Below are 23,307 nucleotides of genomic sequence, written 5' to 3' on the forward strand. Positions count from 1 at the left end.
TTTACTAAAACTGATCATAAATTAGTCAATGAAGACATTTAAAAATTAGAAAAGCAGAATGCTGTGTATCAATTTATTACTAATTAGTACCTAAATTTTAAAAGTAACTTGTAAATTGGAGAAACACTCTCCTAAATAACTACTGGATCAAAGAGAACTCTTGGCATGAAATCATATGCTAGTTTAGAAATTATTTTAATTGAGAATACATATCGGGGACTTCCCTGGTGGTGCAGTGGTTAAGAATCCACCTGCCAATGCAGAGGACATGGGTTCAATCCCTGGACTGGGAAGGTTCCCCATGCCGCAGAGCAACTAAGCCTGTGTGCCACAACTACTGAGCCTGCGCTCTAGAGCCCGTGAGCCACAACTACTTAGTCTATGCGCCGCAACTACTGAAGCCTGCACAATCTAGGGCCCACATGCCACAACTACTGAGCCCACATGCTGCAACTACTGAAGCCTGCGCGCCTAGAGCCTGTGCTCTGCAACAAGAGAAGCCACCACAATGAGAAGCCCGTGCACCACAACAAAGAGTAGCCCCCACCCGCTGCAACCAGAGAAAGCCCGTGTGCGGCAACGAAGACCCAACACAGCCTAAATAAATAAATAGATGAGAATACACACCAAAATATACTGGCTATGGCAAAACAGTACACAGAGAAAAACTTAAAAGTCTTAAATGCTTTCCATTTTGTATTAGGGTATAAAATTTCTACCATAACAAAAGGACTCAAAAATATAGTAGGCACAGTTAGAGATTTTTCTTTTTCATGTCACAGTGCCGGGTGCAGGGGGAGGTGTGCGTCACAAGATCATTCAGGGACCCAAGCTGACTCTATCAGCTTCCACATGGCTTCCATCTCTGGACCTAAGGTGGCTGCCATACCTGATGTAACATCCCTGCCAGCAGAAAGGGAAAAGAGAAAGTCTAGGGCAAGTAGCTTGTCCTTAATGAGGTAACCTTATACACATCACCAGTCACCTCTCATTAGTCCAAAGCCACGCCCTGCTGCAAGAGAAGCAGAGAAATGTAGTTTCTAGATGGGCAGGCATGTATGTGCTCAGGTAAAATCTAGGAGTTCTATTCCTAACAGGAAAAATAGATCGTAAGTGACACTGGAGTATCTTCTACATGTTCTTTCTGGTTAAAAGAATGAAAAGAACAATAAAACAAAATCAAGAGGGGATTATATGTAATTACTTCATTTAAGCTGGATTCTTCTTAGTGCCAAAGACACTACCAAATATCAATTAAAGAAATTAGAAAGGTACATCAATGAATTTTAAGGATGCTAGGGTCCCATTCCAATACATCAAATCACAGGCTAACTACACTGAGAATTCATCTACTCTCTTTCCTTGTTTAAGGATATTTAATTCATGTATTTTTATTTATATTGTGTATACTGATTTATCTAAATGGAATTTTCAGGTCAACTCAGTTTCAGCCTTACACAGAGAGGTCTTCTAACATTAGACAGAAGTGAATGTTTTGTTAGTAAATTAACTTTCAAATTTTTGGGATTTTTTTCAAAACAACACTATTGAGGTAAAATGTGTACATTTCAATGAATTTTACAAACATATACATATATCCATATAATCACCACCATAGTCGAGATATAGAACACACTGATCAAACCAAAAGTTGCCCCTGAGCCCCATCCTGGTAAATCAAACTGTAGAGATATAGAACACACTGATCAAACCAAAAGTTGCCCCTGAGCCCCATCCTGGTAAATCAAACTGTAGAGATATAGAACACACTGATCAAACCAAAAGGTTCCCTTGAGCCCCACCCAGGCCAATCACACTCCATCCTCAGCTGCAGACAACAGGTCTGTTTATTGTGAATATAGATTACATCTGTTTGTTTGGGGGTTTTTTAGCATCATTTCTGGTATAATAATTGTGGGCAGTAAATGGAATCATAGAGTTTGTATTCTTTTGTGTCTGGCTTATTGAACTCAGCATAATGTTTCTGAGATTCATTCATGTTGTTGTATGTAGCAGTACGCTGTTCCCTTTAAATGCTGTGTAGTATATTATTACATGGATATATGCCACAATGTGTTCATCCATCCACTAGTTGATGGACATTTAAGTTGCTTCCAGCTTGAGGCTATTATGAATAAAGGTGCTATGGACATTCAAGTACAAGTATGTGTGTAAATATACGTTATCATTTCTCTTAGGTAAGTATTTAGTAGTAAAATTGTTGTATGTTACGGTAAATGTTTAACTTTATAACACACTGCCAAACAGTTTAAATGGTTTTATCGTTTTACTTTCCTACCAGCAATATATGAAAGTTCCATTCTAACAATTGTTCTTTTAATTTTTAATTTTAGCTATTCTGATGAATATACAATGGTATCTCATTGTTTTGGTTTGCATTTTTCTGATGTCTAATGATGTTGAACACCTTTTCCTGTGCTGCATTCATTATTTTCTTGTGCCTAGATTTTTAACTGGGCTGTCTTTTTAATGAGCTGTAAGAGTTCTTTATATATTCTGGCTACAAGTCATTTGTCAGGTATATGTATTGTGAATATGTTCTCTCTGTTTAAAGATCACCTTTTCATTTTCTTAACGATGTCTTTTGAAGAACAGAAGTTTTAAATTTTGATGGAGTCCCATTTGTCAATTTTTCTTTTATGGTTCATCCTTTTTGGGCCCCAAGACATCTTTGCCTATCCCAAGTTCACAAGTATTTTCTCCTGTAATTTTTTCTTGAAGTTTTATAGTTTTAGTCTTTTATATTTAGATCCATGATTCTTTTCAAGTTATTTTTATATCTAGAAGAAGAATTGAGCTTAATGTTTTTACATTTAATATCCACGTGTTCCAGTACCATTTGTTAAAAAGACTATCCTTTCCCCATTGAATTAACTTGGCACAACTGTCAGAAATCAACTGACCATATATGTGTGGGTCTATTTCTGGATTCTCTATTCTATTCCATTGATATATGTTTACCTTAGGCCAACACTACCTTGATCACCGCAGCTTTAAAGAAGGAGCTTTAAAAAGTAGAGGAAGTCTTGAAATTAGGTACTAAAAACCTTCCAATATTGTTCTTGTAAATACATTTTTTAGTTTTTATAGGTCCTTTGTATTTTGATATCAATTTTCAATTTCAATTTCTAATTTTTCATTGCTGGTATATATACATAAAACTGATTTTGTGTATCTACTTTGCGTCCTGCAAGCTTGCTAATAAATTCAATGACAAATTCTAGTGGCATTTTAGAGATTTCTTAGCATTTTCTCTATACATGATCATGCTGTCTGCAAATAGACCTTTTATTTCTACCTTGCCAATGTGTATGTCATTTGTTTCTTTTTATTGCCTGTTACACTGGCTGGGGCCTCCATTACAGTATTAGATACACATATGGAGGAGATGGGCATACTTGTCTTGTGCCCTGTCTTAGGAGGAAAGCACTTCATCTTTTGACTTTAAATAGGACTTCAGCTAGAAGTTACATGTAGATGTCTTTCGTCAGGTTAAGAAAATCCTCTTCTGTTTCTAGTTTCCTGACAGATTTTATCACAAATGGCTGTTGAATGTACTCCAATGCTTTCTCCTGTAACTACTGACAGGATCATATAGCTTTTTTCTGTTAAAGTGATGAACTTATGCTAGTGAATTTTCCAATGTTAAACCAACCTTGCATCCCTTGAATAAACTCATTTTTAATATCCTGCTGGATTTGACTTACTAATGCTTCGTTCACAAAATGTTTCACCCATGTTCAAGAAGGATATTTGTTTATAGTTTTCTTTTCTTGTAATGTCTTCACCTAGTTTTGATGTTAGCATAATGCTTGTGTCCTAAAATGAGTTGGGAAGAGTTTCCTTTTCATCTATTTTCTGAATTATTTCTCCTTCAAATGTTTGATAGAATTCATCAGTTAAAACATATATGGGCCTGGAGTTCTTGGTTTTGGTTTGGTTTGTTTGTGTGGGAAGGTTTTTAAGCAGGAATATAACTTCTTTAATAGATACGGTGCTACTCTAATGTTATCCTTCTTCCGAAGTCAATTTCATTACATAATTTGTGCCTTCCAAGGAATGTATCCATTTCATCAAAGTCGTCAAACTTATGTACAAAAGATGTTTGTAATATTCTTTCTATATGTTTTTAATTTCTGTACAATCTGTAGTGATGTCTCCTCTTTCAATTCTGACATTATACTTAGTAACATGTGTTTCCTCTGTATTTTTGTTGATTAGGATAGCTAGAGGTTTAATCGTTTTCTCAACAAGCCTGCTTTTGGTTTCCTTGTTTATCTCTGTTGTTTACCTGTTTTCTATTTCATCAATTTCTGTTCTTTTGTTTACTATTTCCTTCCTTCTACTTACTTTCGTTTTAATTTGATCTTCTTTTTCTACCTTCTTAAGGTGGACACTTAGATCATTTAAAGATTTGCCTAAGCACTGCTTCACATATATCCCAGAAATTTTGATGTGTTTTTATTGTGATTCACTTCAAAACATCTTTTAATCACCCCTCCTTTTTTTTGACCAATGTGCTAGTTAGAAGTATGTGGTGTAATTACAAATGTTGAGGATTTTCCAGATATCTTTCTGATATTGATTTCTAGCTTAATTATATTGTGGTCATAGGATACACTCTGCATAATTTCCATCATTTTAAACTTAATGAGACTTGTTTTATATATATTAGAAGATGGGGGGCTATCTTGGTGGATATTCCATGTGCACTTGAAAAGAATGCATATTCTGCTACTGGTGAGTGGAACGTTCTGTAAATGTCAGTGAAGTCAAGTTGGTTTACAGCGTTGTTATGTGCATCTATATCCTCCCTGATCATGTTTCAACTTTTTCCATCGATTACTGATATGGGTATTAAAATCTACAACTACAATTGAAGATTTGTCAGTTTCTTTTTTTTCAGTGCTATCAGTTTCTGCTTTGTGTCTTTTTACAATGTAGTATTGTGGAATTTAAGGTTATTATTTCTTCTTGACAAATTGACCCATTTATCATTATTATGAAGTGTCCCTCTTTAACCTTCTTAATATCACTTGTTATGAAGCCCACTCTGACATTACTATAGCCACTCCAGTTTTCTCATACTTCGTGCTTACATTGTATACATTTTACACCCTTTTGTTTCTAACGTATTTTGAAGGTTATCTTGGTTTTTTATCCAATTTGACAATCTTTTCCTTCTGATTAGAGTAGATCATTTACGTTTAATGTGATTACTGATATGGTTGAATGTTGTCCTACCATATTGTTACAAGTTTTCTATTTGTCCATCTAGTTTTGGTCCTTCTCCCCTTTTATCCTATCTTATTTTGGATTAGTTTTTAGGATTTCACTTCATATCCACCATTGGTTTCTTATTAGTTAAAACTCTTTTTTAGCTATTTTCGTGAATACTCGTTAGCTTAAGACAACCTACCTTCAAAAAATATTATACCACTTCATGTATAAGACCCTTATGATATGCTTCCTTTCCCCATCCCATTCTTTGATCCACTGATGTCATACTTTTTTTTTTTTTTTTTTTTTTTTTTTGCGGTACGCGGGCCTCTCACTGTTGTGGCCTCTCCCGTTGCGGAGCACAGGCTCCAGACGCGCAGGCTCAGTGGCCATGGCTCATGGGCCCAGCCACTCCGTGGCATGTGGGATCCTCCCAGACCAGGGCACGAACCCGTGTCCCCTGCATCGGCAGGCGGACTCTCAACCACTGCACCACCAGGGAAGCCCTGATGTCATACATTTTACTTTTACATATGTTATAAATCTCACTAGATAAACACTGTCATTATTTTTTATTTAAAGAGACATTTATGTTTTAAAGAAACTGAAACAGGGAGAAAAATTTTTTTTGTTTATCAACATATGAACCACTTTTAGCATTCTTTATCCCTTTGTATAGTCCAATTTCCACCTGGTATCTTTTGCCTAATAAACTTCCTTCAATATTTCTTGTAATGTATGTCTGCTGGTCATGAGTTGTCTCAGTTTTTGTCTAAAAAAGTTCTTATTTGGCCCTTATTTTTTTTCTCCTTTATTTTGTATTTGTACTCGCTGTAAAATCCTAGGTTGACAATTTTCTAGCACTTGAAAATTGCTATTAAATTGCATCCTGGTTTGCACAGTTTCTGATGACAAGTCTGCTGCTATTCTTGACTTTATTCCTCTTTGTATGTAATATCTTTTTATTCCCTCTGCCTGCTTTTAACATTTTTCTTTTTATCACTAATTTTCAGCAATTTTCTTGATGTACCGTGTGTGTGTGTGTGTGTGTGTGTGTGTGTGTTGTTTATCTTGCCTGGGCTCTGTTGAATTTCTTGGATCAACGGGTTTATATTTTCTTCAAATTTGGGGAAATTTCAGCCATTAATATTTTTCTCTTTCACCCTCCCTCTAAATTCTGAGACTACAATTACACTTATGCCCATGGTTATCATACTGTAGGCAACCAAGTTGCTTTTCATCTTTTTCAACCTTTTTTCTCTCTATGCTTTTGGTTAAATTCTCACTATGTTTTCAAGTTCACTGAGCTTTTCTCCTGAAAGATCTAATCTGCATTTAATCCCATCTAGTAAAAGTTTCGTTTCAGTTACTATATTTTTCTATCTCTGGCTGTTCCAATATTTTCTTTTTTCTATCTTCTATTTCATTCCTCATTATGTGTATGTACATGAGCCATATTTACAACAGCTGTTTTAAAGTACCCATCTGCTAGTTCTATCATCTCTGTCATTTCAGGGTCTATTTCTATTGGCTCCTGGTTATGGGGTTTTTCTCCTGCTCCTTTCTTTATCTAGTGATGTTTGACTGGATGCAATTCACTGTGAATCTTAAGTGGCTGAATGCTGGATTTCTTGTATTTGTTTAAAGAGTGTTGAATTTCTAGCAGGCAGTTGTTATTGTGGGTTAATATGATTCTTTTGAGGCTTAGTTTTAAGCTCGTTTACGGCTTGTATCGAGGAACCTTTACTCTAGGGCTCAACCTTACAGTGACCTGGTACTTTTTCATTTCTCATGAGATGTCCTTCCAGCTTCTGGGGGCTTCATCCTGTGCATTCATGGTTTGGTGCTCAGCAGATCCTCAGGAGCCCCCCTACGGAGATTTCAGAAATACTTTCTCTGTCCAACACCCACCTCTCCAGGAAGGTGAGATTTCAAATGCATCAGGCTTTTCTATCCTGTCTCCTTGCTACTTCCTTCCCTGCTCCATAGTAAGAGTCAGGTACTTCACTTTTAAATTTGGTTACTGAACTTTAAATGCTGAAAGGAGAACTGATCTCCCTCTAAGAAACCTACTGAGCATACCTTCCTAGGAGAGGGGGAGGCTAGATAAAGGGTATTTATTTAGATTATTTTTTCCTTAGGGATTGAATACAAAAAAATTTACAAAAATTGAATAGAAAAAAGTATTTATTTTGTTACCCTTATTCTTAAAAATACTTGTGCTTTATTATTTGTGTTGGTAGATACCTAAGCAAAGGCTTACAATGAAGCCCCTCTAAACCATTAAATAGCTTATACATTTATGGAGAATAAAAGAAAGAGCAGATGTTTTAGGGGAGGCTGAAGAGAGGTAAGTTGGTGGTAGGAAGCAAATGTTTCCTCCAAGGCTAGGCTGTCATGAACTAAGTTGGAGTATATAGTTATCTGACAGTTGTAATAACATTAATAATCACAAACTATATCTAGAAAATTATGCAGGCTCACTACTGAAAACTGGAAAAGGCCAAATATATAAAGATGAAAATATATGCCATCTATAAATCTATCACTTAGAAGATAACAACTGTTAATATCTGGCATGTGTCCTCACAGAGTTTTGCTAAGCATATACATACATACGTATATACACATTGGGTGGGCCAAAAGGTTCATTTTTTTCTGTAAGATGGCTCTGGTAGTACTCAGCTGTCTTTAACTTCATTAGAAACAATTTTGTTAGACTGTATGTGACAGCTGTCATACCAGAGTGCATTTAAAAAAAGACTCATCAAAATTGGTGAATTTTTGTGTAGCCATTTTGATATCAAAGATGGAAGGAAAAAAAGCAACATTTTCGGTATATTATGCTTTATTATTTCAAGAAAGGTAAAAACGCAACTGAAACGCACAAAAAGATTTCTGTAGTGCATGGAAAAGGCCCTGTGACTGATCAAACGCGTCAAAAGTGGTTTGCGAAGTTTCGTGCTGGAGATTTCTCATTAGACGATGCTCCATGGTCGGGTAGACCAGTTGAAGTTGACAGCAATCAAATCGAGACATTAACTGAGAACAATCAACGCTATACCACGCGGGAGATAGCTGACATACTCTAAATATCCAAATCAAGCTTTGAAAATCATTTTCACCAGCTTGGTTATGTGAATCGCTTTGATGTTTGGGTCTCACATAAGCAAAAAAAACCTTCTTGACCATATTTCTGCATGCAATTCTCTACGTTTTGAAACATAATGAAAACGTTCCATTTTTAAAACAAATTGTGATGGGCAATGACAACTGGATACTGTACAACAATGTGGAACAGAAGAGATCGTGGGGCAAGCGAAATGAACCACTACCAACCACACCAAAGGCCGGTCTTCATCCAAAGAAGGGGATGTTGTCTATATGGTAGAATTGGAAGGGAGTCCTCCATTATGAGCTCCTTCGAGAAAACCAAACGATTAATTCCAACAAGTACCACTTCCAGTTAGACCAAATGAAAGTGGCACTCGACGAAAAACGTCCAGAATTAGTCAACAGAAAACACATACTCTTCCAACAGGATAACACAAGACCACATGTTTTTTTGATGACCAGGCAAAAACTGTTACAGCTTGACTGGGAAGTTCTGATTCATCCACCATATCACCAGACATTGAACCTTCAGATTTCCATTTATTTCGGTCTTTACAAATTCTCTTAATGGAAAAGCTTTCAATTCTCTGGAAGACTGTAAAAGGCACGTTGAACAGTTATTTGCTCAAAAAGATAGAAAGTTTTGGGAAGACGGAATTATGAAGTTGCCTGAAAAATGGCAGAAGGTAGCGGAACAAAAGGGTGAATACGTTGTTCAATAAAGTTCTTGGTGAAAATGAAAAATGTGTCTTTTATTTTTACTTAAAAAACTGAAGGCACTTTTTGGCCCACCCAATATATACCTCACAGGACTGCTGTGAGGACTAAATTAGCTAAAACATATACAGCAATTAGAACACAGTAAGCTATGTATGTGTTTACTCTCGTTATTAAGAGGAAAAACAAGTAAATAAAGAGGCTCTGAGTGGACCTGAGACCATTTCAAGACCTGAACTTTCCAACATCATCTGTATATAGCTCAAATACCTCTTTAATTTGACAGAGAGAAGTGTACTACATTTGAGAACTGCTTTCCCCTTTATTGATTATTTCATTACTGGCTTTAAAGGAGTGTGGATATATTAGTCTTCTGCCAAGGTCAGGTGTAAAAATTAGTCTAACTGCCTCAGTGCCAGAGACTGAGAAGCATGACACGTGTGCCATGATCATGTCACCTTCACCATCGAGAAGGTACCACTGGCCATCTCTCCTCCTAGGAGGATCCCTGGCTCAATTCAAAACAGGAATAACAACACAGGACATAATCCGAATGGTATGTTTTAGGTCAGCACAGCAGTTTTGTGTGAGGTCAAAATGGTAATCAAGAAGAAGGAGTCAAATATTTGAAGAGATTATAGTTGAAAACATCCCTAATATGGGAAAGGAAATAGTCAATCAAGTCCAGGAAGCGCAGAGAGTCCCATATAAGATAAATCCAAGGAGAAACACGCTGAGACACATATTAATCAAACTTTCAAAAAATAATACAAAGAAAAAATATTAAAAGCAGCAAGGGAAAAGCAACAAATAATATACAAGGGAATCGCCATAAGGTTAACAGCTGATTTCTCAGCAGAAACTCTGCAAGCCAGAAGGGAGGGGCAGGACATATTTAAAGTGATGGAAGAGAAAAACCTACAACCAAGACTACTCTACCCAGCAAGGATCTCATTCAGATTTGATGGAGAAATTAAAACCTTTACAGACAAGCAAAAGCTAACAGAAGTCAGCACCACCAAACCAGCTTTACAACAAATCCTAAAGGAACTTCTCTAGGCAGGAAACACAGAGAAGGAAAAGACCCACAATAACACACCCCAAACAAATAAGAAAATGGTAATAGAAACACACATATCGATAACCACCTTAAATGTAAATGGATTAAATACTCCAACCAAAAGACACAGACTGGCTGAATGGATACAAAAACAAGACCCATATATATACCGTCTACAAGAGAACCACTTCAGACCTAAGGACACATACAGACTGAAAGTGAGGGGATGGAAAAAGATATTCCATGCAAATGGAAATCAAAAGAAAGCTGGAGTAGCAATTCTCATATCAGACAAAATAGACTTTAAAATAAAGACTATTACAAGAGACAAAGAAGGATACTACATAATGATCAAGGGATCAATCCAAGAAGAAGATATAACAATTGTAAATATTTATGCACCCCACATAGGAGCACCTCAATACATAAGGCAAATACTAACAACCATAAAAGGGGAAATCGACAGTAACACATTCATAGTAGGGGACTTTAACACCCCACTTTCACCAATGGACAGATCATCCAAAATGAAAATAAATAAGGAAACACAAGCTTTAAATGACACATTAAACAAGATGGACTTAATTGATATTTATAGGACAGTCCATCCAAAAACAACAGAATACACATTTTTCTCAAGTGCTCATGGAACATTCTCCAGGATAGATCATATCTTGGGTCACAAATCAAGCCTTGGTAAATTTATGAAAATTGAAATTGTATCAAGTATCTTTTCCAACCACAACGTTATGAGACTAGATATCAACTACAGGAAAAGATCTGTAAAAAATACAAATACATGGAGGCTAAACAATACACTACTTAATAACGAAGTGATCACTGAAGAAACCAAAGAGGAAATCAAAAAATACCTAGAAACAAATGACAATGGAGACAAGACGACCCAAAACCTATGGGATGCAGAATAACGAAGTGATCACTGACGAAACCGAAGAGGAAATCAAAAAATACCTAGAAACAAATGACAACGGAGACACGACAACCCAAAACCTATGGGATGCAGCAAAAGCAGTGCTAAGAGGGAAGTTTATAGCAATACAATCCTACCTTAAGAAACAGGAAACATCCTAACCTTGCACCTAAAGCAATTACAGAAAGAAGAACAAAAAAACCCTAAAGTTAGCAGAAGGAAAGAAATCATAAAAATCAGATCAGAAATAAATGAAAAAGAAATGAAGGAAACGATAGCAAAGATCAATAAAACTAAAAGCTGGTTCTTTGAGAAGATAACAAAATTGATAAACCATTAGCCAGACTCATCAAGAAAAAAAGGGAGAAGACTCAAATCAACAGACTTAGAAATGAAAAAGGAGAATTAACAACTGACACTGCAGAAATACAAAAGACCACGAGAGATTACTACGAGCAACTCTATGCCAATAAAATGGACAACCTGGAAGAAATGGACAAATTCTTAGAAATGCACAACCTGCCAAAACTGAATCAGGAAGAAACAGAAAATATGAACAGACCAATCACAAGCACTGAAATTGAAACTGTGATTAAAAATCTTCCAACAAACAAAAGCCCAGGACAAGATGGCTTCACAGGTGAATTCTATCAAACATTTAGAGAAGAGCTAACACCTATCCTTCTCAAACTCTTCCAAAATATAGCAGAGTCAGGAACACTCCCAAACTCATTCTACGAGGCCGCCATCACCCTGATACCAAAACCAGACAAGGATGTCACAAAGAAAGAAAACTACAGGCCAATATCACTGATGAACATAGATCCAAAAATCCTCAAGAAAATACTGGCAAACAGAATCCAACAGCACATTAAAAGGATCATACACCATGATCAAGTTGGGTATATTCCAGGAATGCAAGGATTCTTCAATATATGCCAATCAATCAATGTGATACACCATATTACAAACTGAAGGAGAAAAACCATATGGTCATCTCAATACATGCAGAGAAAGCTTTCGACAAAATTCAACACCCATTTATGATAAAAACCCTCCAGAAAGTAGGCATAGAGGGAACTTTCCTCAACATAATAATGGCCATATATGACAAACCCACAGCCAACATCATCCTCAATGGTGAAAAACTGAAAGCATTTCCACTAAGATCAGGAAAAAGACAAGGTTGCCCACTCTCACCACTCTTATTCAACATAGTTTTGGAAGTTTTAACCACAGCAATCAGAGAAGAAAAGGAAATAAAAGGAATCCAAATCGGAAAAGAAGAAGTAAAGCTGTCACTGTTTGCAGATGACATGATACTATACATAGAGAATCCTAAAGATGCTACCAGAAAACTACTAGAGCTCATCAATGAATTTGGTAAAGTAGCAGGATACAAAATTAATGCACAGAAATCTCTGGCATTCCTATACACTAATGACGAAAAATCTGAAAGTGAAATCAAGAAAACACTCCCATTTACCACTGCAACAAAAAGAATAAAATATCTAAAACCTACCTAAGGAGACAAAAGACCTGTATGCAGAAAATTATAAGCCACTGATGAAAGAAATTAAAGATGATACAAACAGAGGGAGAAATATACCGTGTTCTTGGATTGGAAGAATCAACATTGTGAAAATGACTCTACTACCCAAAGCAATCTACAGATTCAATGCAATCCCTATCAAACTACCACTGGCATTTTTCACAGAACTAGAACAAAAAAAATCACAATTTGTATGGAAACACAAAAGACCCCAAATAGCCAAAGCAATCTTGAGAACGAAAAACAGAGCTGGAGGAATCAGGCTCCCTGACTTCAGACTATACTACAAAGCTACAGTAATCAAGACAGTATGGTACTGGCACAAAAACAGAAATATAGATCAATGGAACAGGATAGAAAGCCCAGAGATAAACCCACGCACATATGGTCACCTTATCTTTGATAAAGGAGGCAGGAATGTACAGTGGAGAAAGGACAGCCTCTTCAATAAGTGGTGCTGGGAAAACTGGACAGGTACATGTAAAAGTATGAGATTAGAACACTCCCTAACACCATACACAAAAATAAGCTCAAAATGGATTAAAGACATAAATGTAAGGCCAGAAACTATCACACTCTTAGAGGAAAACATAGGCAGGACACTCTATGACATAAATCACAGCAAGATCCTTTTTGACCCACCTCCTAGAGAAATGGAAATAAAAACAAAAATAAACAAATGGAACCTAATGAAACGTCAAAGCTTTTGCACAGCAAAGGAAACCATAAACAAGACCAAAAGACATCCCTCAGAAGGGGAGAAAATATTTGTAAATGAAGCAACTGACAAAGGATTAATCTTCAAAATTTATAAGCAGCTCATGCAGCTTAATAACAAGAAAACAAACAAGCCAATCCAAAAATGGGCAGAAGACCTAAACAGACATTTCTCCAAAGAAGATATACAGACTGCCAACAAACACATGAAAGAATGCTCAACATCATTAATCATTAGAGAAATGCAAATCAAAACTACAATGAGATATCATCTCACACCAGTCAGAATGGCCATCATCAAAAAATCTAGAAACAATAAATGCTGGAGAGGGTGTGGAGAAAAGGGAACACTCTTGCACTGCTGGTGGGAATGTGAACTGGTACAGCCACTATGGAGAACAGTATGGAGGTTCCTTAAAAAAATAAAAATAGAACTACCATATGACCCAGCAATCCCACTACTGGGCATATACCCTGAGAAAATCATAATTCAAAAAGAGTCATGTACCAAAATGTTCATTACAGCTCTATTTAAAATAGCCAGGAGATGGAAACAACCTAGGTGTCCATCATCGGATGAATGGATAAAGAAGATGTGGCACATATATACAATGGAATATTACTCAGCCATAAAAAGAAATGAAATTGAGTTATTTGTAGTGAGGTGGATGGACCTAGAGTCTGTCATACAGAGTGAAGTAAGTCAGAAGGAGAAAGACAAATACTGTATGCTAACACATATATATGGAATCTAAGAAGAAAAAAAGGTCATGAAGAACCTAGGGGTAAGACAGGAATAAAGACACAGATCTACTAGAGAATGGACCTGAGGAGATGGGGAGGGGAAGGGTAAGCTGTGACAAAGCGAGAGAGTGGCATAGACATATATACACCACCAAACATAAAATTGATAGCTAGTGGGAAACAGCCGCATAGCACAGGGAGATCAACTCGGTGCTTTGTGACCACCTAGAGGGTTGGGCTAGGGAGGGTGGGAGGGAGGGAGACGCAAGAGGGAAGAGATATGGGAACATATGTATATGTATAACTGATTCACTTTGTTATAAAGCAGAAACTAACACACCATTGTAAAGCAATTATACTCCAATAAAGATGTAAAAATAAATAAATAAATAAGAAAATCTGAATAAAGCATGGACTTTAGTTAATAAAAAAAAAGAAATGAATGAAAAAGAAATGAAGGAAACAATAGCAAAGATCAATAAAACTAAAAGGTGGTTCTTTGAGAAGATAAACAAAATTGATAAACCATTAGTCAGATTCATCAAGAAAAAAAGGGAGAAGACTCAAATCAATAGAATTACAAATGAAAAAGGAGAAGTAACAACTGACACTGCAGAAATACAAAGGATCTACAAACAATAAATGCTGAAGAGGGTGTGGAGAAAAGGGAACCCCCTTACACTGTTGGTGGGAATGTAAACTGGTGCAGCCATGATGGAGAACAGTATGGAGGTTCCTTAAAAAAATAAAAATAGAACTACCATACGACCCAGCAATCCCACTACTGGGCATATACCCTGAGAAAACCATAATTCAAAAAGAGTCATGTACCACAATATTCATTGCAGCTCTATTTACAACAGCCAGGACGTGGAAGCAACCTAAGTGTCCATCGACAGATGAATGGATAAAGAAGATGTGGCACATATATACAATGGAATATTACTCAGCCATAAAAAGAAATGAAATTGAGTTATTTGCAGTGAGGTGGATGGACCTAGAGTCTGTCATACAGAGTGAAGTAAGTCAGAAAGAGAAAAACAAATATCGTATGTTAACCCATATATATGGAATAAAAAAAGAAATGGGTCTGAAGAACCTAGGGGCAGAACAGGAATAAAGATGCAGACGTAGAGAATGGACTTGAGGACACGGGGAGGGGGAAGGGTAAGCTGGGACGAAGTGAGAGAGTGGCATGGACATATATACACTACCAAATGTAAAACAGATAGCTAGTGGGAAGCAGACACATAGCACAGGGACATCAGCTCGGTGCTTTGTGACCACCCAGAGGGTGGGATAGGGAGGGTAGGAGGGAGACGCAAGAGGGAGGAGATATGGGGATATATGTATACGTATAGTTGATTCACTTTTTGATACAGCAGAAATTAACACACCATCGTAGAGCAATTATACTCCAATAAAGATTTTTTAAAAATAATAATATCCGTTAAAAAAAAAAAAAGATAAGAAGAAGGAGTCAAATCTAAAAGACAGAGGTCACTCTAATGGGAAAGAGGGGAGCAAAGTCAGAAGCCTGGAGAAGACAGAGAAACCAGAGAGATTCTAGGTGAAAACATGTTACAGAGTTCAGGCCTTCCTTAGAGGCAGAACGGTGTCTTCATTAGAACGCTGATTTCACATAGTGCGCCCGCATATGCACGGGGGCGGGCTGGACCGGACCCGGGCGGTACAGGCAGCCGTGTCAGGCTGCGGGCGATCTTTAAGTGTGTCATCCTATTATTTAGGTGCTAGTTACCAGAGCAATCAAGTATAAAATACTTTAGTATCACAGAGTGCCTGAAAATCATTCCTTCCTATACCACTAATTCCAAGTTCCACAGTTCAGTGGTTATAAGAAACTGGAATTTGCATTAATAGACTTTCTGGGGTCTAACTAAAAGCGCTTATAACTTAAAGTTCTCTATTATTTAAATCCTATTTTTGTCTTTCCAAGAGAAGAGAAGGGGATGGCTGGATCGCCGTGGATGACACAGGGAAGCACAGTCAGTCCTTCTCAAAGCGCTTCTGGCATCAGAGTAGGATGAACTTTCCATTTCTCGCAAACTCTGACCAAAGGCCACTTCCAAATGTCATGCTCTTTACTTCTGAGACTCAGTACACTTTTGTTTAATAACTAAAATCTATTACAGAATTTGTGTATTATTTATTTCAGACCTAATTCAATCTAAATAAATTTTAAATTGAAAAATGAAAGAAAGAAAAATGCCTCCAAGGAAACGCCTTCGATGAGGACTTTGTCCACCTGAGTACCTCGATAGGAGCTCTTCTTTCACCTCAAATGCTGGGAACTTCACCTAGAAGTTCACCTTTATAATTTATGGATGAAAGCTTCCCAATACAAAGACAGGAGGAGTCGTCTGAAAAAAGAAGATTCTGAAAACGGATATAATCTCAGAGTTGGGGAGACCAACTCTGGGGAGAAAAACCACTCTCCCCTCCCCCACTCTAGCCCATCTTCCTCTGCAACACCCCAGGAGGTTGATCAGCCTCAAGCTGACACGTCAGTGACAAAGAACCCGCTGTCCTCTGCAGTAGCCCGGTCTATTTATACGCAGATGCCACTGTTACCAACTTATTCCTTCTACTGCTTATCCAATGTTCTCTCTCCTCAGAAACCTCTCTCTCTGTAACTTCTCCCCATCAATTCTAGCAAAGTCTTTCTGCAGCTCTACATCTCCAGTCCCTCTTACGCTTGAGAGCAATTCAAATTACAGAAGCTTGGAACAACGAGACTGCAAAACTTCTAGGGTGACCTCTGACCTCTCCCACTACATGTGCTACAGAGCCTTAGAAATGTACTTTTCTCTCTAAATCTACCTCCACTGGCACCAGGTTAAAAGCTGAAATGGTCAGGATGAGGATATAGGGTAGGGGGTAGGAGGGATTTAGCCAATTCCGAATGGACTTGGAGAATTTAAGGGACAGCAAGAAAGCAACTGTGGCTATAGAGCCACATGAGCACACAGAGAACGGCAGGCGAAAAGGCAGCAGGGAGAACATGCAGGGCCTGGTAGAACGGGGTGAGAAGTTTATCCTGAGTGTAGTGGGGAGACACTACAGGGTTGTGAACAGGGGAAGGACAGGAACTGTTTAACATTAAAACTCAAACAAACGAAACAAAACAAAACAAAACCCACTTTCGCTGCTATATGGAGCACGGACTAGAGATAAGGAAGGCCAGCGAGGAGACTATTACTGTCATCTAGGTAACTTACAATGGTGATTATAAGTTACATTATACAATTATACTAGAGTAGCAGTGGGGGCAATGGCAGCAAAGGCATATATTTTGAAAGGAAGACATCTAAGCCCCCCGATAGACTGGATCTGGGTTAAGAAGCAAAGAGAAAAGTCAAAGACGATTTCTAGGTTTTGGCCCGAGCAACTGAGCGGACCGCTGAGTAAGCTGGAGGGCATGTCTGGGGAAGAGAGACCAGGCGTCCCGCTGCACATACGTAAGTCTGAAATGCTTACTGGGCTTCTGAATAGAGACGTTGGATAGGCAGACGGATAGGAGCCTGGAGCTCATCGGAGAGATCAAGGCAAAGAAATAAACTGGGGGGGACACACGGTATTTAAAGTGAGGGATGCATGAGATCACATAGAGAATAGGCAGCGAAGGCAACCAAGGACAGAGCCCTGAAGGACACCAACCGTCAGAGACCACGAAGAAGAGGAGACCGAGAAGGAGAGTTTGTAATCCTGTGTGCGTTTTATGCTTTCAAGAAGGACTGGAGATTTAGGGCCACAGAAAGACATGGCTAGAACTGACGGGGAAAAGCTTCAGAGAGAGCGGTTTCTGCCCATTGTAACAAGCACTATGATGTGTAAGTTGGCAACATTCTCATTCTTCCTCAAAAAGCAACTGGGAGTATTTTATATCTACAAAATCCACAGCCAGACGTCATAATCTTCTTCAAAGACCACCTTTCAAAGTCACGTGCAACTCTCCTTCTGCCTCCTGGCCAGCTGACGGAGTCTGGAGAGCTCCATTTCACATGCCCGCTGCTCAGTTACCCCATCCCTGGCCTCTGGCATGGGTCCTGGCTTCTGGATCCAAGTTCTCACCCCCACTAACAACTTCCAGTTGCCCAGCGCTGACCAGGAGGCACACTGAGATCATGCTCCCCAGCGCTGCCAAGAGTTCTTGGCATCTGATCAATGAAGCACACAATGCGTGACTGTTCGGCAATTCATCAGGTGACAGAGAACAACTGACGTGCTTGGGAACCAGAGGATGAGCCAGGGCACGGCTGCAACGGGCAGCAGGAGACTCCACTCCAGGCCCATTACCCCGGGGGGAGTCCGCTCTAGGTCACCCGGTATGATCAGACATCCTTTTACCCAGAAGAGTTGTTGTAATCTGAAGTTTACCGTGTGTCCACAGGCTCAGGATTCCCTGGAAGCTGGCAATACTAGGAACTAAACTGTAGGTACTGCACACTGTGGCAGTCAGCCCTTTCTGCCCCACACCTTCAGGGTTGCCCTGGAGACATGTTACCCTCCAGCCTCATCTATGATGGGAGTTCCAAACTAGCCCATAGGTGTTCGTGAAGATTAAATGAGATCGCTGTAAACAAAGTGCCTGGTACATAGAAAGCGCTCAGTGCCTATTAGCTATACCCCCATTTATACTTTAGGTGACCATAAAGTAACAGCCAGCCAGCTGAGTGGTAAAGCATGTCTCCAGAAACAACACTTGCAAGGCTCTTCCAGCACAGAAGAATGAAAAGCTTTTTTGCTTGATTTTATGTGTGGACTATAATTTGATCAATGGAATTTCAACTTGTCCTGAAAAAATGCTCCTCCCTTTTTCTAAACTTTCCTACCAAGGTTGGCACAATTATGCTACATCACTAAGAAGTAAAGATATCAATCTCATGCCAGTAGAATTTACACCACCAATTCTGAACAAATATCGTCAAGCAAAACAGAACTCTCCGAGCCTAACAACTACCCTGCAAAAGTCACCCCGGCCTGGGTCTGCGCTTGTAAACATCTAAATCCTTTAAGCAGAAGATACTTCTATTTCCCTTCATGAAATTTACGGTGAACTAAAATCACTAAAGTTGGCAGCAGCAGCAGGAGACCATTTATAAGGCCGGCAGGGCTATTTTACTTTTATTAATGACAAGTTATGTAATAGTTCAGCAAACTACGGAGCTCCGTTCTTATAGTCTTTTAATATTTATAGAAATTTAAAAGAGTTATACTGCCAGAGTTCATTTTGGAAACTGACAGTTTCAATTATCTGACAGCAATCAATTATTTCAGCTCAACTACAGAAATGGCTCTTTAACGACAGGTCAGCTGAGTCCAGCACCTGACCTAGAAGCTCAAGTAGATGTGACTGAACAAAACCACCCTAAAAGGGTCTCAACTCCAAACCACTGAGTCACATCACTGGCCTTTTTGCCCGTAACAGTACATCAAAGAAAAGAAAAGAAAAAGAAAAAAGCGGTACACTGGGAACCCTGGAAAGGGCCTGCTTATGTTAACAGAAAGAGCTGTACTAAACCACCAAAGAACACACAAGTACCTTAAAGGAATCAAAGAGCAAGTCTGTAACCGAGCTCAAGGAGATGTTCATGGACACCAGGCCAATGTCAAGAAAATGAAATCCCACGCCTCCCATGAACTGAAAAGTGAAACCTATCATCACATATTTCCCTGCGTCTCTAATGCACGGCATCTGGGTTTTTCTAAAGGTAATTAATTATTTTGATTTTTCAAACTATTACACAGAAAAGCTACTTCTAAACTATAATTTTCAAATAAATCTCGATTTTTTTTGGCTTTAAAGAAAAATTTTTACTTTGGAATAATTTTAGATTTACAGAAGAGTTGCAAAGATATTACCGAGTTCCTGTATTCCTTTCACCAAATTCCACCTAAAGTTAACATCTTACACTACCATGGTACATTTGTCAATACTGAGAAACTGACATTGGTACATTTACTATTAACTAAGCTATAAACTTTACTTGGATTTCACCTGTTTTTCACTGATGTCTTTTTTCAGTTCTAAGATACAATCCAGGACACCACTTCGCATTTAACGATTTTTTTAGGGCTTTAACTTTTGAAATATGCCTAACTTGTTTCTCTTATTGACAATGTTCTCTGTATAATTATTATACAAAATAAACTTAAAACTCCCTGGAAAATATGATTTATTGGATGCCAGAGAATGTTACATTACATTCATGTAAACACGGTATTTCTACCATTTTTACTGAGGAGAAAAAGAGGTAAATCACTGAAGTAAGATATACTCCATTGTCTACTTTGTCAGGAACCTATGAGATCAAATCATTTAATGTTTCAGAAATATCTCTTCAAAAAATGCTTGTCACTTACCTATCTCCCAAGGCTCCAGTAAAGAGTCATAAGATGTATGGTAAATCCTTTTAATTTAATCCTGTAACAGAATATAAAGTATTATCAGAATCATATTCAGATAATCCATTTTTATCAAATATATGTTAACAACTGTATTCCTTTCATTCCCAAATTTTAAAAATTATTGTATGACATTTTTATTAAAATAACAAAAGAACTAATTTAAGGAAGAACAATACCATAAATTTATTACATGTCTTTAAAAATGTTTAAAAATGAAGGCATGCAAAATTTAATACAAGTTTTAAGATAAACAGAAAATGTTCTAGAAAGAAGGAAGTGCCACAATGAATAAAACTGACTAATAAGAATGTTTCACATTCTTTTCCATGTGCATAATGCTGTGGAAATTACTAAGCAGTCACAAACAAGTGAATCACATTGAGGGCACAGCCTTTGTGAGGGGAAAACAGTAATCAGGAATTTGGGGTTAGGAGGTTTTTGAAAAGACACGTGTCTGGTAAAGCGACCATGTGTGTCTGAGACAGTCTCAACTTAGGTCCATTGTCACAGTGTCCCCCCCCCCCCGCAATTTATTATTTGTCCTGGATTCTCCACTTTCTAGCGATTTTTTTTAACAAGAGTGTTATAATAAGCCAGAACATTTACTTCCAAGCTGTGCCCAGATCTTGGTGAGTGCTGTGAGATACACGCGCAGTGAATCCAATTGTCAATTTAACCCGTGGTTAAATGTGAAAGACCTCTCTCTGGATGGGCTATAACTGACACCTCGTTCTCAAAGTCAGCACCCAAACCATGAGCAGAAAAAGGAAGTGCACTTGGACAGGAGAGGCCGAGGGACAGCTAAATCCTGCAGTCTTCGGTGGAGGTGGAAAAAATATTCAAAATGCTGCTGCCCCAACTATGAGTAGCTCGAAGATACCAATTTCAGAAAAGCAGGTGAAGAAGATGTTTTATATATTATTCTATAAAGCATGACTTTTCATTTAGATCAAATGACTAGTCTTTAATCTTGCTCAGTTCTGATTACAAAGTGTCTTGTTTACATAGTTAAAATTAAGTGACAGCTGTTATTTTGTTGGCTCTATTAGCAGAAGAAATTTACACTTAAGTCATGCCAGCTTTCTATCAGTGTCAGGAGATACATTAAATAGAAATCAGTTAATTCCAATTATGGGTTGATAGTTTTCATCCAATTCATGGAATCAAAGTAAAGCTTTTGGAAGTTCATTCTGTACTATGTGATATGCCTGACATCGCTGTAGCTGCTATTTAAACTCAGTTAGGAAGTTCAACAACAAAGATGCAATTAGAGTCAGTTTTCATTACTGCAGCAGTGAAGTTCTATAAGGTCACCGTGAACACTGAATTAGCAAATACCAAAGTACTGCTCTTAAAGGAGAAACAGAGTTAGGTTCCTGGGAGCCTCTGGCTACAACTTCTTCAACTGGTCCAACATAACCTTGCGTTACGTGTCTTTCTGTATAAAGACACTATATTTAATATATATTACGGATTCATTAACATTGAACTCACAGTCCATCGCACCAGCTCATGCCTGAATAAAGCTTACTTAAGACACGTATTTTCTCTGTAAAGTACAACACGTCACGACCTTCCTGCACTTAGGAACAATATACAACATACTATGCCTGGGAGTCACTGTAAACAGTGAAATCACCGACAAGAGGCACAAAAATACAAAGAAAAGTGGCACCACAAAAAGGATACTTGTTTAGAGTTTGAAAGCTGAAAGAAGAAAGCCTTGCTTTACCTCGGCTGGGAACAAGTGTGTTAAGCAATCCACATTTTCTGTTCCTCTGCAAATGGCCCTAAATGACTACAAAAGGACCAAGAATGCCGATTTGGGGGTGACAAATAAACTTTTGTGAGTAGGGAGAATTCGCAAAATGGAACCTATAAATAATGAGGATAGACTATATTTGATTTTACAGAGATACACAAATACAAACTTTGGTCAAGCACAGAATCATAGAGTAAAAAACAATGGTCTTACTAATTTTAAAAAGTACGGCACAGAAATAAACTTGGACCTGGTTGTGATTCACATATAATTCACAACTGTACCACGTGAACGGCAAAATATGACCAAAGTAGAAGCAAACACGTCCCACAATTACATCCACCAAAGATGTGACAGTCTAGCAATCACAACTGACAAATACTTAAACACACACACACACACAAAGAAACCGTCACTCGTGTGACAAAGATAACGTTGAATAAAAAAAAATACTACTCCGGGCTTCCCTGGTGGCGCAGTGGTTGAGAGTCCGCCTGCCGATGCGGGGGACACGGGTTCGTGCCCCGGTCCGGGAAGATCCCACGTGCCGCGGAGAGGATAGGCCTGTGAGCCATGGCCGCTAGGCCTGCGCGTCCGGAGCCTGTGCTCCGCAACGGGAGAGGCCACAGCAGTGAGAGGCCCGCGTACCGCAAAAAAAAAAAAAAAAAAAAAATACTACTCCAACATGGCAGTACCTGTTTTCTCTTGTTGCTACATAACTTAGAAATCTTGGAGGCTTTTAAGACTCACTTAGTAAAATCATCAATAGCATTGAAATTTTTTCAGCTGAGCACTCTAAATCTTGGCTTCATTTTGTTCAGTCAGTTGGAAATCTTTAATTCAGATTTAATTTATACAGAGAACCAGTTTTTTTACTTAGATAAGTTTATACTTTGTACCAGGATGAAATGGACTTTCAAATGCTTACAATCTAGCAGCATCTAAATTTGGTAAAATGCGGGACTTCCCTGGCAGTCCAGTGGTTAAGACTCCGTGCTTCCACTGCAGGGGGCACAGGTTCGATCCCTGGTCAGGGAACT

At 38.2% G+C, this 23,307-nt stretch overlaps 1 protein-coding gene across 9 annotated transcripts in view; it reads right to left on the reverse strand.

Moving 5' to 3' along the window:
* The window catches only part of ZNF438 (zinc finger protein 438), a 197,513-nt gene that overhangs the window by 136,338 nt on the left and 37,868 nt on the right, over nt 1–23,307 (reverse strand). For all 9 annotated transcript variants that reach the window (XR_016391846.1, XR_016391843.1, XR_016391842.1 and 6 more), the window contains one exon: nt 20,461–20,521. The gene's annotated coding sequence lies outside the window, so the exon portion shown is untranslated. The remainder of the gene's footprint in view (nt 1–20,460; nt 20,522–23,307) is intronic.

Source organism: Delphinapterus leucas, chromosome 2, assembly GCF_059928025.1.
Source record: "Delphinapterus leucas isolate spDelLeu-1000000601 "Yukka" chromosome 2, BTC_Dleu_Yukka2, whole genome shotgun sequence".
Classification (NCBI taxonomy): Eukaryota; Metazoa; Chordata; class Mammalia; order Artiodactyla; family Monodontidae; genus Delphinapterus; species Delphinapterus leucas.